The sequence below is a fragment of the Eurosta solidaginis genome, chromosome 1, assembly GCF_040869045.1.
Source record: "Eurosta solidaginis isolate ZX-2024a chromosome 1, ASM4086904v1, whole genome shotgun sequence".
NCBI lineage: Eukaryota > Metazoa > Arthropoda > Insecta > Diptera > Tephritidae > Eurosta > Eurosta solidaginis.
In genome coordinates, this window is record NC_090319.1 from 270,719,122 (window position 1) to 270,738,003 (window position 18,882).

Genomic DNA, 18,882 nt, shown 5'->3' on the forward strand with positions numbered 1-18,882 from the left:
AACAAAAAACAAATAAATCGTCTGTGCTATAAGGACTATCCCGTCAGGTGATCGCGAACGCCAGTAAGTAACAAAAAAAATAATAAAAAACAATTTTTAAAGAGCCACCGTGTGCCAAATTAAAATTTAAAAATATATTTTTTAATCTCAAACTAAAATTTTTTTTTTATCTGAAATGGACGCTTTAGCCACGAAAGTTAATGAACTTAATGGGGGCATTAATGCTCTGCTCGAGCAGATTAGGCGGCTTGAGACACGCCTTGGGGGTATAGAAAGCAACGGTGTTGCTCTGAACTCTAGGCTAGGGGAAATTGAATGCAATAACGCGAGTTTAGAACAAAATCTTGCCAGAATCGATGAGCGATTGGGAAGAGTAGAACAGGGTGGCGTAAGAACGCAGCCACAGGGGGTATTGGCAGCGGTGCGAACACCACTGTCGGAGCAAGACCTAAAGGATATTGGCAGACTCCCCGACTGCGTGAAGGAGCTGCAAGTTTTTGAAGGCAGCCCTTCTCAATACATCTCTTGGGTTCACAGCGTTGAAGGAATTCTGTCGGACTACGACATCGTCAAGGAAAGGCCCCTGTATCGTGCCATCCTGCAACATATTAGGCAGAAAATCCGTGGCTTTGCCGATGCAGCACTGGTAGCGTATAATGTTTTCGATAGCGATTGGGTAGAAATAAAAAGGGTATTATCACTGCATTACGCAGACAAAAGGGACATTAGGACTTTAGAGCACCAACTGAATCAGCTAGCTCAGAGAGGTTCAAAATTAGATGATTTCTACGCAACGGTCAATCATCAGTTGTCTCTAATAGTGAACAAAATCAAGTGCGATGACTATAGCCAGGAAACCGTGTCGGTCCTTGTGGAAACGTACCGTAACAGGGCACTCGATGTTTTCATACGGGGCCTCAGTCCAGAATTGTCACGTATGCTTATAGTGCAGAAGCCAAAAACACTGCCAGAAGCGTACACGGCCTGCCTTGACATCCAGAACCTAACGTTAAGGAACACAATAGTCCATGCAAACACTCCAAATAGAGTAATTGTCCCCACCAATACCCTGTCGCAAGTTACTCAGAGACCACCGTTACCTCCTCGATCACGGTCTACATACAACTGGACGAATCGGAACAATACTCAAGGGAATGGCCGGTCATCCTACAACAGATTCCAAGGCAATCAAGGGACGAACACCGCACCTCCTGCTAGACCCGCAGCCCCAAGACCTGCGGAAAGAATGGATGTCGACGACAGTGTTCAAACCAGACAGGTGAACTACATGAACCGACCGACGAATTACAACGCCTTCAAAAGGGGACCTGCATCATCGATTGAAAAGATGCCCAAACAGCAGAGGCTCTACAACATGGAAGCCAACAGCGCAGATGTAGAAAGCGGACCTTCGACGTATGCTGAATCGACAGAAGACAACTTCCAGCAGGTAAATTTTATGGCGGACGGGCCACCAGCCTATTTCATATGAGCACTACCGCGCAATCCAGTATACCCTATCTCACTTGTTTGACACCAAACAAAGTAGCCCTAAAGTTCTTAGTTGACACAGGGGCAAATAAAAATTTTATAAAACCTGAATTGGCAACTAATACAGTCCCAGTCAATCCACCTTTCTCAGTAACCACCGTAGCGGGACCTGTAGTAATAAACAAAAAAATCAGCGGGAGATTTTTCCAGAATGCTGGTAACGAAGCTATGGTGACCTTTTACGCACTTCCTGGTTTAAGCTCGTTTGATGGGATAATAGGCGATGACACCCTCAAAGAACTGGGTGCCGTCATAGACAGGAAAAAACATGTCCTTACAATAGATCCCAATATAAGAATTCCGCTCAAAAACAAAGTCGTAGGAAGCCTAAATTTTTTCGAAACTGACGATATACCCGACGCAATTCTCCCAAGCCTAAAAGCCATGATAGAAAAGTATTCTCATTTGTTCGGTCCACTTAACATCAAATCAAATATTAAAACCACAGTTCGAGCTGAGATAAAGACTACCACGAATGAGCCCATATACACGAAAAGTTACCCATATCCTGCAAACATGAGGGAAGAGGTAGAAAAACAAATTACTGAGTTGCTTGAAGAAGGAATTATACGACCATCCAAAAGCCCGTACAATTCTCCTATTTGGGTAGTTCCGAAAAAACCCAAACCCTCTGGTGAAAAGCAGTATAGAATGGTAGTGGACTTCAAACGTCTGAATGCAGTCACCGTGCCAGACGCCTATCCTATCCCAGATATTAATGCAACGCTGGCCAGTTTAGGGAACGCAAAATATTTCACAACTATAGATCTGACCTCAGGCTTTCACCAAATCACAATGAAAGAAACAGATATACCCAAAACAGCGTTTTCAACAATGAATGGAAAGTACGAATTTCTGAGATTACCTTTTGGGTTAAAAAACGCTCCGGCTATATTCCAGCGAATGATTGATGACGTTCTTAAAGAGTATATAGGGAGGATATGCTACGTGTATATCGACGACATTATTGTCTTTGGAAAAAGTACCGACGAACATTTAGTAAATTTAGAGATAGTGTTTAAACGGCTTGCGGATGCTAATTTGAGAGTGAATTTGGAAAAAACTAAGTTTATGAGAACGGAAGTAGAATTTCTGGGATATGTAATAACATCCGACGGGATGAAGGCAGATCCTTCAAAGGTCCAAGCTATAGAGAACCTCTCACCCCCAGAAACGCTTAAGGAACTAAAAAGCTTTTTGGGAATGACGTCGTATTACCGAAAGTTCATTCGAGATTACGCTAAGGTTGCTAAACCCTTGACCAATCTCACACGCGGTGAGAATTCGCAGGTCAAGGCAAACCAATCTAGAAGAGTGCGTATCAAAATGAATTCCGAGGCCCTTCAGGCCTTCGATACTCTAAAAAAAACTACTCGTTTCCTCAGATATTCTCGCATTTCCAGATTTCGAAAAACCGTTCAACCTTACCACCGACGCCTCAAACTATGCCATTGGTGGGGTGCTATCCCAAGGAGAAACAGGGAAAGATCGACCCATCGCCTACATCTCAAGATCTTTAAGCAGAACAGAGGAAAACTATGCCACAAACGAGAAGGAAATGTTGGCTATAGTTTGGGCTCTAGACAACTTGAGATCCTACCTCTATGGGGCGAAAAAAGTTAGAATTTTCACTGACCACCAGCCTCTCACTTTTGCGTTAGGAAGTCGAAACTATAACGCCAAGTTGAAGAGGTGGAAGGCTAGAATAGAAGAGTATAACCACGAATTGATTTACACTCCTGGTAAATCGAATGTCGTGGCGGATGCTCTCTCCAGAATTCCATGCCAGGCAAACCATTTGACAGCACCATCGGAACCCAACGATGCACCAACAGAAGCTAGAAGTGACGAGGGGACAGCTCACAGTGCTGAACAGGATTCTTCGGACCTTATTCCACACGTTGAAGCCCCTTTACACGTTTTCCGAAACCAAATAATTTTTACGGAGGGGAATGCAATGACTTGTGTTGAAAACCCACATCCAGGATTCACTCGTCATTATGTGAGACTAGATGTAATTGAAAAGTCCAGCTTAACCGAAGCCTTGAAGGAACGCCTAAACCCGGCACTCATAAATGGAATAAAGATTCCAGAAAGTTACTTACAACTCCTACAAGAAGTATATATAGAAAATTTCCTTTTATACAAAATTAGGATAACTCAGAGGGTGGTCGAGGATGTGGCCAACGAGGATAGGATTTGCGGTATAATAGAGACAGAACATAGGAGGGCCCATAGAAACTCAAAAGAAAATAGGGAACAAATCTTGGAAAAGTATTATTTTCCCAAAATGGCTAGTAAGATAAAAAATTTCACTTCTAACTGTGAAACCTGCCTTGCTAACAAGTATGATAGGCATCCGGCAGTACCACCGATAAAAGAGACCCCAGTGCCGAAATATCCATGCGAAATAATGCATGTGGACATTTTTGAAATTCAAGGGGAGAAATTTTTATCTTGCATAGACAAATTTTCAAAATTTGCCAAGCTTTTCCACATTAAAAATAAAGCATCCGTCACTCTCCGCGCTAAGCTAGCCAAAGTAATACACTATTTCACAACTCCTAAAATGATAGTCACCGACAATGAGAGGGGATTTATGACTCCATTGGTATGTAACTACATAAGAGGTTTGGGAATCGAACTATATCAGACTCCAATTCAAAGAAGTGAAGTAAACGGCCAGATCGAAAAATTCCACTCTACCATTATTGAGATTTATCGGTGCCTCCGGAAAGAAATTAATAACGCTAGACCAAAGGAATTGGTGTATATTGCTGTCGATCGTTACAACACAACAATACACTCTGTAACAAAGAGGAAGCCTAGCGACATATTTTTCAACAGAACCGAAAGAATTAACTACCAAGGCCTAACCAACTTCAAAAGTAGGGTCCACAAGGAGATTAGGGAACAAATCAAGAGAAACCAGGAGTTAAGAAATCTCCGATTGAATAAAAAAAGGAAAAGAGCTAAGGAATTTAGGCCAGGAGATGAGATTTACGTCAGGGATAAACAGATAAAATCTAAACAAAAGGCACTTTACAAAAAAGAAACGGTTGGTAAAGACAATACAGTGACATTGCTCACAGACACTGGCAAAAGGATTCATAAAGCGCAGATAAAAAATACGCCAACATAAAAAAAAAAAAAAAAAAAAAAAGATAAAAAGGTCACCACGGGAAGTCAACAACAAAAAGATGTCCCAATAAGGGACCCAAAGATTTGAAATTCTATAGCACAGACGACGCGAAAAGGCGTCAATTTCAAGATCAAAGATCTTTTCTATAACAAACCACATAAGCGATTAAAGAGGCAACATAAAATATTGCAAAAAACAAAAAAAAAAAACAACAACAAAAAAATACAAAAAAACAGAGGAAACGATTTTTCGTTTAAAAAATTTTTTTTAATGAAGCAATATCTGCCCACAAGAATATTAATTACACGCTTAATAAAAGAGGCAAAATAAAAAATAAAATTTTTTCTTAAGAAATCTGCCCACAACAAAAAACTAATTATGCGCTTACTAAAAAAGGCAAATTAGACAATAAAAAAAAACAAAAAAAAAAAAAAAAAAAACTTTAAAGAAGGGGGTAAAGAGGAAACATTTCAGTAATTCTTAGAAATATTATCCTCTTTCCTCAGCTTCTTTACCACGAGTTTTTGTAAGGCGGCAGGATCCAAGGGTAGTAGCCTTTAACGCTACCTTTCAAACAAAAGTAAAGAATTACAAACTACCTCCCTTTCATATCCATGCTCTCGGATCCTGTGGACCTTCCAAGTACCACGATGGGTAGCCGGGGACGGTGGTAGGATATAGGAATACATTTAAACGCAACAAAAAACACATAAATAAAATAATAAACTTCAAAAAAGCACACAAAATTTTTTTTCTAACTCTTCCCTTAGTGTGGAAAGATTTTTTTATTATACAATAGAATGTTCTTTAAATAATAATAATAAAAGGAAAAAATACGAAAGAAAACAATATTTACATTATGTAACCATTTATTATTAGTTCACCGTCCCTGGGATAAATAATAAAAGTGCCTAAAAACAAAAAATGGTCAATACTAATCTTACCAACACTAATGAGTTTTTTTTCTCTCCATAATGGAACACAGTTTATTTTTAATATCTGGCGTGTACGGCCTCAACATCTACAATTATGGCTCCCCACTAGTAACTATTGAGCACGGGCGTGGTTGGATCCTGAACGGACACTTCAGTTTAGTCCATGTGGTCGACCTAAACTACTTCAACACGGCTTTGGTCAAATTGATGGAGTCAACAGAGCACGATATTACAAGCAGGGCTGTGCGGACTGTGCTACAATTCCACCTAAATCAAACTAAGCTGCGTCTCGACGAACTACAAATAAGCAAATCACGAAGGGTACGTTCCATTGACTGGATTGGTTCAGCATGGAAGTGGATAGCTGGGTCTCCAGATGCAGCGGATTGGGACTATATTCTTCGAAGCATGAATGACGTGATAATAAACAACAATCACCAGTACCGGGTCAACGAAAAACTATTCAACGGTACCCGCGAGGCAATCGAGAAAGCAAACGAAGCGATGCTCCACATTAACGCTATAAGCAAAAACATTAGCGAGGAGAATATCGAACTACTTGACCTAAGCAAAGTCCTTATCTTGAAGGAACAGGTGTCAGAAGTCGTCCAAGCGTGCCAAATGGCGAAATCTGGCGTAATCAACACAAATCTTCTTGATCAAGACGAGATTGGAAGGCTCATAATGGAGGAAGATTCCCTACCATATCAGAACACCATTGAAGCCATAGAGTACGGGTCGGCCTCCGTGTATTCAAACGGTAGCACACTTTTGTACGTACTCTCAATGCCAAAGGTAAAACCAGATGGCTACCGACTCCTAATAACACGGGCCGCTGTTATAAAAGGACAACACGTTGACCTCAGCTATAAAAAAATGCTAATAAACGAAGTTGAAACGTTTGGGGTGACCGAGGATTGCCCTTCGACCAGCAACACAACAATTTGCTCTCCCAAATCCCTGACTAAACTACGGGAAAACGGGTGCCTAGCTAGGCTAGTTAAAGGTGGCGATGCCAAATGCCGCTTTGAACCAGACAACACCAAAACCGTCGAGATGATCACAGACTCAACAATATTTGTTACAAACTTTGAAGGCCTATTACAAGGGAAGAACTACTCCACAACCCTAAATGGAACGTACGTCATTATTTTGAACAACGAAACAGTCACGGTGGGAAATCAAACATTCACCAGCAGATCAGTACGCACAGCGCAGGCCCTGCCACCGCCCTTGGTAAACATCACGAGCGAAGGACTAAAATTGAACCTTAACTACATTCACGGCCTGAGCATGGAAAATATTAATCAGCTTAAACAACTTGGCAACAATTTTCACTTTTCGCTAATTTTTGACGCACTTGCCTTGGCCGTTCTAGCAGCCGTATGCTACATTATCTGGAGAAAACTCACTACTACAATCAACTTTCCTAGACTAAATCAGACCACAGATCAGGACCAGCCAAGCCATGCAAAGGATCCTTCTGAAAAAGGAGCTCATCTGCGGGACGCAGATGTTTAAAGGGGGGGTACTTAACAAGGGGGCAGACACACTTACTTGTAAGAATGTGCTGACACCACACTTCAACAAACACAAGCAAAGCCAACGATCCGATATCATATTGTGTAAGCAGACAAAATGCAATCCATGGGAACTGCAGCGTAAGCGATATGATATGCGGACAAAATGCAAGCCGTGTGATTCGCCACACAAGCGAAAAATATTATTTTGGCAAACCGTGGGAAGTGCAGTGTCAGCAATTATGAAATCACTTAGATTAATGTAGAAGCTTAGAGCTTAGGTTAAGTGAATGATAGAGTCAGTCTGTTCTTGACATTGAGGAAGAATAAATGGTAAATATCGTTAAGCGGAAAAAGCTATTTTTATTTGGATCTTTTCAGGTTGCAATGGGGCCGCAGGGCGGCCCCCAACTTTAACTTTTTGGAGCCCTAGTCCTTGGGCTCCTTAACTTACATTTTGTTGAAGTTTTAGATATGTTGTCCTCCTAATTACCTCGATCGAAGTATCACATCAGACAACAACAACAAAATCTCTAGTTTGTTATTAACATATCCACAATGTGGTAAATCGCTTAACAATCGAATCTTTGGTGGCACTGTAACGGCGATAGATGAATTCCCTTGGACCGCACTATTAGAGTACACTAATGGTATGCAATATAAAATTATATATGTATAAGGTGAAAAATGAAATCAGAAGAATTCGTGTAATTTCGGTAATAGACATCCAATCATAAATTCGATTACAGCGAGAAAAGCTGCACGGTGGTCCTCGAACAACTTTAACCTTAACCAGCTTGTTCCACCGTTTTCTTTTTAAATATAATTGAAGAATCTTTCCCAAAACTATTCACTTTTATGGGCATGTGTTTCGAGGGAAATAAGTTTTGAACATCAATACTTATGTACTTTTGTGTACTTAAAACGAAAACGAACTTTTTTTTTACCAGAAAGTGCTTCTATTGAGAGTTATCAACCCCTCAAGTCCGAATTGGAACTGCCGGTCTTTTTTTGGTTTATTTTAGTCCCGGTTTTTCAGTACAAGTTCAACTTAGTTTGTCAGTTAAACTATGCGTGAACTTATTCTGCAGTTTTTGAGTCTACGTTAACTGAAGTTTGAGCCGAGCTTAAGCGTCTGATCTGGCAGGGTCAAACTATAGTTAACCTATCAGTTATTTACGTTCGTTTGGAATGGCGTCGAAAAAAACCCAACAAGCATTTGTGCAACTTGAGAATCATAGCTTTCTCACCAAAAAAAAGGACATTTTTTATAAAGCAAAAAATGCTGATACTTAAGTTGAAAAAAGATAGTACAAGTTGGTACTCAAGTGTGGTTCTCTAGTTGAACAGCTTTTCATGAAAATGAAATAAAACATGTATATGTAAATAATTTTTAACTTATAACGCTTCATTACTGCTACCAACTAGGTGTATATTTCTCACAATAAACAGCTGTTGGCTTTGTGGTGGTAGGTGAATATTTTTTTTAACTCCACCTTAACTAGATATATACTATAGAATATTAACTGGAAAAATTTATTGGATACTCATTTAAGCACTTTACATTTGATGATGAGTAATTAAATAATGAATATTTAGAGAATAATGTTGGATATCAGCTCTGGAACTAGATATATATTTCTCTAATGCTTGGTTTTCACTATGTCAAAATCACTGACATCAAATATTGACATAACTGTCACCTTGGCGATTTGGTGTCAAATGTGTTTTCATTACATATTAAAAACTGGCATGAAGTCGATATAGCAGTGTGTGCCAAAGACTGTCATCAAATTGTGGTGTCAGTCGATTGACATCCAGTTTTCACCACTGACGTCAAACGTTAAGTAAATATTTTTGACAGCGACGGAGTCATTTCGGGACTATTTCGGGATCATTTGGGTACCTACCGGCATCATTTCTGGTTGCTTTTTGGGTTCCGTCCGGGATCCCATCGGGGTCAATTCGGGATTTTTTCGTGATCATTTGGGGTACCTTCCGGCATCATTTCTAGATGGTTTGGGGTATCCGTCCGGGATCCCGTCGGGGTCATTTTGGGACTTTTTCTCGACTAATACGGGATCATTTGGGGTGCCTTCCGGCATCATTTCTAGATGGTTTTGGCTATCCGCCCGGGATCCCGACGGGGTCATTTTGGGACTTTTTCTCGACTAATACGGGATGATTTGGGGACCCTTTTGGCATCATTTCTGGAGGGTTTTCGGGATCTGTACGGGATCGCTTGGGGACCCTTCCGGCATCATTTCTGTGTGGTTCTCTGGATAGGCCTAGAATCGTGTCGTTGTCATTTCGAGTTTTTTTGGGACTATTCCGGGAACTTTTGGAGACCCTTCCAGGCGTTTCTGGATGGTTTTCGGGATCCGTCCGCGATATCGTCGGGGTCAATTCGTGGCTTTTTCTGGATAAATTCGGGATCATTTGTTGGATCCGATCAGGTTATCAGCTCATATAGATCTTTTTTTTACTCATTTACAAAAATAAAGTGCATTAGATAAAAAAAAATGTTTAAACAGATAACTTGTAAGCAGGATAACGTGAATAGCCCATATATTTCATTTTCTCCTTGCGGACGGTGCCGCGGGTAAAGGCTAGTATATATATAAAGAAAAAAAGAAATCACGCGGAAAGAGCAGCGCAGGCTGTTCCACTTGGCAGATACCTCGCGGCATCTTTAAAATGTCCGCCACATCTTCCCATTGAGCCTCCCTTAAATTCCGGTCCCTGTATTGAGGCGAAAGAAAATTCAAGGTCCCCTCCCTGACCTCTACTTCCTGCAATAGCCTCTCCGTTTGCTCGGCTGTCCATTTTTCAGTCAGTTTTCTCACCCGCTTCCTTTTATCAGTGGTACTACCGACTGGGTGAACGAAAATTGCAGAATTTGAAGCTGACCTATCCATTACGTCCTCCAACTACTCCAACCCCAAACGGCAACCCTACTCAAAAATGTCCCTATTGTAATGGGGAGTGAAATACCTTTCGTTTGATACCCATATCGGCATATCTCATGCAATTTTTTTAAATTTCGTATAGGCGGCAACCCTAAATGGCAACTCTACTCAAAAATGTCCCTATTGTAATGCGGAGTGAAATACCTTTCGCTTGATACTCATATCGGCATATCTCATACAATTTTTTTTAAATTTCGAATAGGTGGCAACCCTAAATGGTAAGCCTACTCAAAAATGTTCCTATTGTAATGCGGAGTGAAATACCTTTCGTTCGATACCCATATCGGCATATCTCATGCAATTTTTTTAAATTTCGAATAGGTGGCAACCCTAAATGGCAACCCTACTCAAAAATGTCCCTATTGTAGTTCGGAGTGAAATACCTTTCGTTTGATACCCATATCGGCATATCTCATGCAATTTTTTTAAATTTCGAATAGGTGGAAACCCTAAATGGCAACCCTACTCAAAAATGTCCCTATTGTAATGCGGAGTGAAATACCTTTCGTTTGATACCCATATCGGCATATCTCATGCAATTTTTTTAAATTTCGAATAGGTGGCAACCCTAAATGGCAACCCTACTCAAAAATGTTCCTATTGTAATGCGGAGTGAGATACCTTTCGTTTGATACCCATATCGGCATATCTCATGCAATTTTTTTAAATTTCGAATAGGTGGCAACCCTAAATGGCAAGCCTACTCAGAAATGTCCCTATTGTAATGCGGAGTGAAATACCTTTCGTTTGATATATCGGTATGTCATGCAATTTTTTTTAAATTTCGAATAGGTGGCAACCTTGTGAGACATTCTGAGTGGCAACACCTAAGTAGAAAGTCTTAGAAAGTGATACATTATCTCTGTGCCAAATTTCATTTAAATCGGTTGAGCCGTTCCAGAGATCGTTCGTATACAAACAAACAAGAATTGTTCGTTTAATGACAGATTTGCCAGCATGTTGGCAAATCTTTTTTGTGTGTCAAACGTTTCTAACTGCGCTGGCAAACTGAAATTCGGTCGTTTTCACTTGGATGCCATTTTGTCTGACAGTGAGCTGTCAAACCTGACTGCAAACGCAACTGACATTATTTGGCTGCCCGTTTTCATTATTTTGGCAACATTTGACGACATATATGCCATAATGAAAACGGTGCTTAAAGCTGGGTGAATATTTTGTCCATTTTTGTTGGGTAAACAAAATCCAGCTGTTGCAGCGTCTTCAAAAGTTCTATTAAATAATTTGGTAGACATTTAAACAACGTGACATCAGGACGGACAAGGCGACAACTGTTTCGATTTTACATTGTAAATCTCTTCAAAGCCTTTTCTCCCAGGAGTCTAAATAGACAACATTGGTTAATTCTTTGTAGTTCTATAAATAGAACAAAGGCAAAAATACCAGTCTCTTTGAAACAGTGCACGGGCTTTTAAAATGAGAATGTTGGTAGACAAAAGATTAAAATAGTGGTAGAAGTTGGTAGATTTTTTCGATTTAGCACATGTCACGGAAATAACACTTTTAAAAAAACATGTAAACAAAACAAAACAAGTAAGAACGGGACTGTCTTCGGCTGTGCCGAAGACTTCATACCTTTCATGAATGGGGCTGAACAATAATCTTATCCCGTTCGTAATCTCCGAATAATCGGATGTATAAGATAAGAAATATATAGTGAACAGATCTACATACCTTAACGATTTTTAAGATAAATATAAAATAAAAAACAGGTAGGTACTTTGTGTGAGGATGCAAAGTTTCAGGTTTTTTGTGGTCTGCGTGTAAAAACTATGACTACGAATCACGTATTTCAAAAATATATGACGAAAACGTAACTATTTGATGAAATTTGATGAATTTTGAAGATTCTAGCCGTAAAAAAGGGGTCAAAATGACAGTTTATATGAAGTATATAATATATATACGACCGATCTCTATGATTTTTTCAGACAAAAATATATGCTATATACGTAAGCATTTTGTGAAATTTGAAGCTTCTAACTGTTAAAACGGGGCAGAAATTGCGAAAATGTTTCTTATCTGAACAATCGGTTGTATGAGATATATACTATGTGTACCACCGATCTCAATGATTTTTTCAGACATCAATATATGCTATTCACGTAAGCAGTTGGTGAAATTTGAAGCTTCTAGCTGTTAAAATGGGGCCGAAATCGTAAAAAAAATATATATATACTATATATATACTATATATACCATCATATATATATTATATATATCACCGATCTCTATGATTTTTTGACACAACAATACATACTATATACGTAAGCAATCGGTGAAATTTGAAGCTTATAACTGTTAAAATGGGGAAGAAATTGCGCAAAGTTTCTTATCTGAACAATCGGTTGTATGGGATATATACTATATATACCACCGGTATCTATGATTTTCTCAGACAACAATATATGCTATACACGTAAGCATTTGGTGAAATTTGAACATATCTAAACGATTTTTAAGATAAATATAAAATAAAAAATAGGTAGGTAATCTGTGTGAGGATGCAATGCTTCACGTTTTTTGTGGTCTGCATGTAAAAACTATGGCTACGAATCACGTATTTCAAAAATATATGACGTAAACGTAACTATTTGATGAAATTTGATGAATCTTGAAGCTTCTAGCCGTAAAAAAGGGGTCAATATGACAGTTTATATGAAGTATATAATATATATACCACCGATCTCTATGATTTTTTCAGACAACAATATATGCTATATACGAAAGCATTTTGTGAAATTTGAAGCTTCTAACTGTTAAAACGGGGCAGAAATTGCGCAAAGTTTCTTATCTGAACAATCGGTTGTATGAGATATATACTATTTATACCACCGATCTCAATGATTTTTTCAGACATCAATATATGCTATATACGTAAGCAATCAGTGAAATTTGAAGCTTATAGCTGTTAAAATGGGGTAGAAATTGCGAAAAGTTTCTTATCTGAACAATCGGTTGTATGAGATATATACTATATATACAACCGATCTCTATGATTTTTTCAGACAACAATATATGCTATATAAGTAAATATTCGGTGAAATTTGAAGCTTCTAGCTGTTAAAATGGGGCTAAAATTTGCGAAAATATATATATATATACTATATATATATACTATATATACCACCATATATATACTATATATACCACCGATCTTTCTGATTTTTTCAGACAACAATATATGCTATATACGTAAGCATTCGCTGAAATTTGAAGCCTCTAGCTCTTAAAATAGGGCAGTAATTACGAAAAGTTCCTTATCTGAACCATCGGTTGTGGGGGATATATACTATATATACGACCGATCTCATAAATTTTTTCAGGCAAAAATATGTGCAATATACGAAAGTATATGGTGAAGTTTGAAGCTTCAATCTGTTAAATTGGGTAAGATATCACAAAAATCCTCTTTTTCTGAAAAATCGGTTGTATGGAGGATATATGCTATAGTGGTCCGATCCGGTCGGTTCCGACAAATGTCTAATCGGACACCCAAATACACCTGCTCACCAAATTTTATCAAGATATCTCAAAAATTGAGGGACTAGTTTGCATACAAACAGACAGACGGACAGACGGACAGACGGACATGGCTAAATCAACTCAGCTCTTCAACCTGATTATTTCGGTATACTTAATGGTGGGTCTATCTATTTTCCTTTAAGGACTTACAATTTTCGGTTTCGTGACGAAATTAATATACCATTTCATTTTCATGAAAGGTATAAAAATACATGTAAATTTGTATTTCGGTATTTCGAGTTTGAAATACTGAAGAAAATTTACCGAAACGTCTAATTACGACAACATTTCTCCAATGTACCAAAAATTCTGCCACAAAATACCCGACTTTGACATGTTATCGTTTATTTAAACATAAAACTGATGAAAATAGCGCAGGGAAATATTTGCGTGCTCATTTACCACATTTATTTCATAAACAAATTTATTTCTTGGTAGATCTACCAATAAAGTGGTAAAGTCAGTGCACTGCTTTGAAACCGCCTTACCAACAATCATAACTTTAACACATGATAACATACAAAGTATGTATTGTGCAAAATGAATAAAATATGTAAGGAAGGCAATTGGGATAAGGTTTACAACAACTAAGGCATGACGTGGCTGAATGCGTTTGCAACACTTCAACCATCCCACTCCCGGGAGAAAAGGCTTTGAAGAGATTTACAAAGTATAATCGAAACAGCTGTCTCCATGTCCGTCCTGATGTTACGTTGTTTAAATTTTTCCCAAATTATTCAATAAATTATAAATTAAAAATTGCTTCAAATAAATGTTTTCATACATTTAAGGCAATAAGGGCAACCCCCGCTTAATTCATACAAATAGACAAATGATCTAGACTAGTATCGCCCGTGGTCGAAATTCGACCAACTTGTATTTTTATACTCAGTTGAGCAGAGCTCACAGAGTATATTAAGTTTGATTGGATAACGGTTGGTTGTACATATATAAAGGAATCGAGATAGATATAGACTTCCATATATCAAAATAATCAGGATCGAAAAAAAATTTGATTGAGCCATGTCCGTCCGTCCGTCCGTCCGTTAACACGATAACTTGAGTAAATTTTGAGGTATCTTGATGAAATTTGGTATGTAGGTTCCTGAGCACTCATCTCAGATCGCTATTTAAAATGAACGATATCGGACTATAACAACGCCCACTTTTTCGATATCGAAAATTTCGAAAAACCGAAAAAGTGCGATAACTCATTACAAAAGACAGATAAAGCGACGAAACTTGGTAGATGGGTTGATGTTATGACGCAGAATAGAAAATTAGTAAGATTTTGGACAATGGGCGTGGCCCCGCCCACTTTTACAAGAAGGTAATTTAAAAGTTTTGCAAGCTGTAATTTGGCAGTCGTTGAAGATATCATGATGAAATTTGGCAGGAACGTTACTACTATTACTCTATATGTGCTAAATAAAAATTAGCAAAATTGGATTAAGAACACGCCCACTTTTTAAAAAAAAATTTTTTTTAATTCAAATTTTAACAAAAAATTTAATATCTTTACTGTATATAAGTAAATTAAGTCAAAATTCAACTCCAGTAATGATATGATGCAACAAAATACAAAAATAAAAGAAAATTTCAAAATGGGCGTGGCTCCGCCCATTTTCATTTAGTTTGTCTAGAATACTTTTATTGCCATAAGTCGAACAAAAATTTACCAATCCTTCTCAAATTTGGTAGGAGCATAGATTCTATGACGGTAACTGTTCTCTGTGAAAATGGGCGAAATCGGTGGAAGCCACGCCCAGTTTTTATACACAGTCCACCGTCTGTCCTTCCGCTCGGCCATTAACACAATAACTTGAGCAAAATCCGATATATCTTTACTAAACTTAGCCCACGTACTTACCTGAGCTCACTTTTTCTTGGTATAAAAAATGGGCGAAATCTGACCATAACCACGCCCACTTTATCGATATCTAAAATTACGAAAAATGAAAAAAATGCCATAATTCTATACCAAATACGAAAAAAGGGATGAAACATGGTAACTGGATTGGTTTGTTGACGCAAAATATAACTTTGGAAAAATCTTTGTAAAATGGGTGTGACACCTACCATATTAAGTAGAAGAAAATGAAAAAGTTCTACAAGGCGAAATCAACAGCCCTTGGAATCTTGGCAGGAATACTGTTAGTGGTATTGCATATATAAATAAATTAGCAGTACCCGACAGATGATTTTCTGGATCACCTGGTCCACATTTTGGTGGATATCACGAGAACGCCTTCACATATACATCTAAGGGCCACTCGCTTTTAAAACCCTCATTAATACCTTTAATTTGATATCCATATCGTACAAAAACATACCAGAGTCACCCCTGTCCCACCCTAATGGCGATATCTCGAAAAGGCGTCCACCTATAGAACTAATGCCCCCTCTCTCTTAAAATGCTCAGTAACACCTTTCGTTTGATACCCATATCGTACAAACATTCTAGAGTAACCCCTGGCCCACCCTAATGGCGATATCTCGAAAAGGCGTCCACCTATAGACCTAGTGTCCACTCCCTCTTAAAATGCTCAGTAACACCTTTCGTTTGATACCCATATCGTACAAACATTCTAGAGTCACACCTGGCCCACCCTAATGGCGATATCTCGAAAAGGCGTCCACCTATAGAACTAAGGATTACTCCCTTTTAAAATACTCATTACCACCTTTCATTTGATACCCATATCGTACAAACACATTCTAGAGTCACCCTGGCCCACCCTAATGGCGATATCTCGAAAAGGCGTCCACCTATAGACCTAATGTCCACTCCCTCTTAAAATGCTCAGTAACACCTTTCGTTTGATACCCATATCGTACAAACATTCTAGAGTCACCCCTGGCCCAACCTAATGGCGATATCTCGAAAAGGCGTCCACCTATAGACCTAATGTACACTCCCTCTTAAAATGCTCAGTAACACCTTTCGTTTGATACCCATATCATACAAACATTCTAGAGTCACCCCTGTCCCACCCTAATGGCGATATCTCGAAAAGGCGTCCACCTATAGACCTAATGCCCACTCCCTCTTAAAATGCTCAGTAGCACCTTTCGTTTGATACCCATATCGTACAAACATTCTAGAGTCACACCTGGCCCACCCTAATGGCGATATCTCGAAAAGGCGTCCACCTATAGAACTAAGGATTACTCCCTTTTAAAATACTCATTACCACCTTTCATTTGATACCCATATCTTACAAACACATTCTAGAGTCACCCTGGCCCACCCTAATGGCGATATCTCGAAAAGGCGTCCACCTATAGACCTAATGCCCACTCCCTCTTAAAATGCTCAGTAACACCTTTCGTTTGATACCCATACCGTACAAACATTCTAGAGTCACCCTTGGTCCAGCTTTATGGCGATATCTCGAAAAGGCGTCCACCTATAGAACTAAGGATTACTCCCTTTTAAAATACTCATTACCACCTTTCATTTGATACCCATATCGTACAAACACATTCTAGAGTCACCCTGGCCCACCCTAATGGCGATATCTCGAAAAGGCGTCCACCTATAGACCTAATGCCCACTCCCTCTTAATATGCTCAGTAACACCTTTCGTTTGATACCCATATCGTACAAACATTCTAGAGTCACCCTTGGTCCACCTTTATGGCGATATCTCGAAAAGGCGTCCACCTATAGAACTAAGGATTACTCCCTTTTAAAATACTCCTTACCACCTTTCATTTGATACCCATATCGTACAAACACTTTCTAGAGTCACCCCTGGCCCACCCTAATGGCGATATCTCGAAAAGGCGTCCACCTATAGACCTAATGCCCACTCCCTCTTAAAATGCTCAGTAACACCTTTCGTTTGATACCCATATCGTACAAACATTCTAGAGTCACCCCTGGCCCACTCTAATGGCGATATCTCGAAAGGGCGTCCACCTATAGACCTAATGCCCACTCCCTCTTAAAATGCTCAGTAACACCTTTCGTTTGATGCACATATCGTACAAACACATTCTAGAGTCACCCCTGGCCCACCCTAATGGCGATATCTCGAAAAGGCGCCCACCTATAGACCTAATGCCCACTCCCTCTTAAAATGCTCAGTAACACCTTTCGTTTGATACCCATACCGTACAAACATTCTAGAGTCACCCCTGGCCCACCCTAATGGCGATATCTCGAAAAGGCGTCCACCTATAGACCTAATGCCCACTCCCTCTTAAAATGCTCAGTAACACCTTTCATTTGATTCCCATATCGTACAAACACATTCTAGAGACACCCCTGGTCCACCTTTATGGCGATATCTCGAAACGGCGTCCACCTATGGAACTAAGGATCACTCCTTTTCAAAATACTCATTAACAGCTTTCATTTGATACCCATATCGTACAAACACATTATAGAATCACCCCTGGTCCACCTTAATGGGGACATCTCGAAAAGGCGTCCACCAATAGACCTAAGGCCCACTGCCTCTTAAAATGCTCAGTAACACCTTTCATTTGATACCCATATCGTACAAACAAATTCTAGAGTCAGCCCTGGTCTACCTTTATGGCGATATCCCTAAATGGCGTTCATCCATAGAACTATGGCCTATTCTCTCTTAAAATACTCTTTAATACCTTTCATTTGATACACATGTTATACAACCACATTCCAGGGTTACCCCAGATTGATTTTCCTTATTTTGTCTCCATAGCTCTCAACTGAGTATGTTATGTTCGGTTACACCCGAACTTAGCCTTCCTTACTTGTTTTCAACTCAGTCTATGCATCAAGTGTTGGAAATATAGCAAACTGTTCTAACTTACTTAAAATTTTCATTAAAATTTTGAATTTGATCTAAGGCGTTGTACTTTTTGATTGTATTTTCTTAACTTTTCTACAAATTTTTCAAATGTAATTATAACGTTGGTATGGAGCTCCTTATAAAAATATGTAGAATCAAATGAAACCAACATAGAATTATGGTGAAATCACTTGAATTTGAATTGAAAAATAAGGTTTTCCACACCACCCGGAAGGTCCCGGTTGGCGCGCTACCGAAGTTAGTTTTGGATGCTCGGTGCCGCAGTAGGCCTATATCACCCGTATACATATATCGCCCATTTACTTCAATAGTATCATAATTCAAAAAACACGAACTTTTAGTTAAAAACGAAGAAATGTGCTAAAGGAATTTAACCTATTTCACACCACCGGTTAGGTATGCAATTGGCGCTTTACT

The 18,882-nt window shown here is 39.0% G+C and overlaps 1 pseudogene; it reads left to right on the forward strand.

The window, feature by feature from the left end:
• The window catches only part of LOC137250091 (melanization protease 1-like), a 130,568-nt pseudogene that overhangs the window by 40,343 nt on the left and 71,343 nt on the right, over window positions 1-18,882 (forward strand).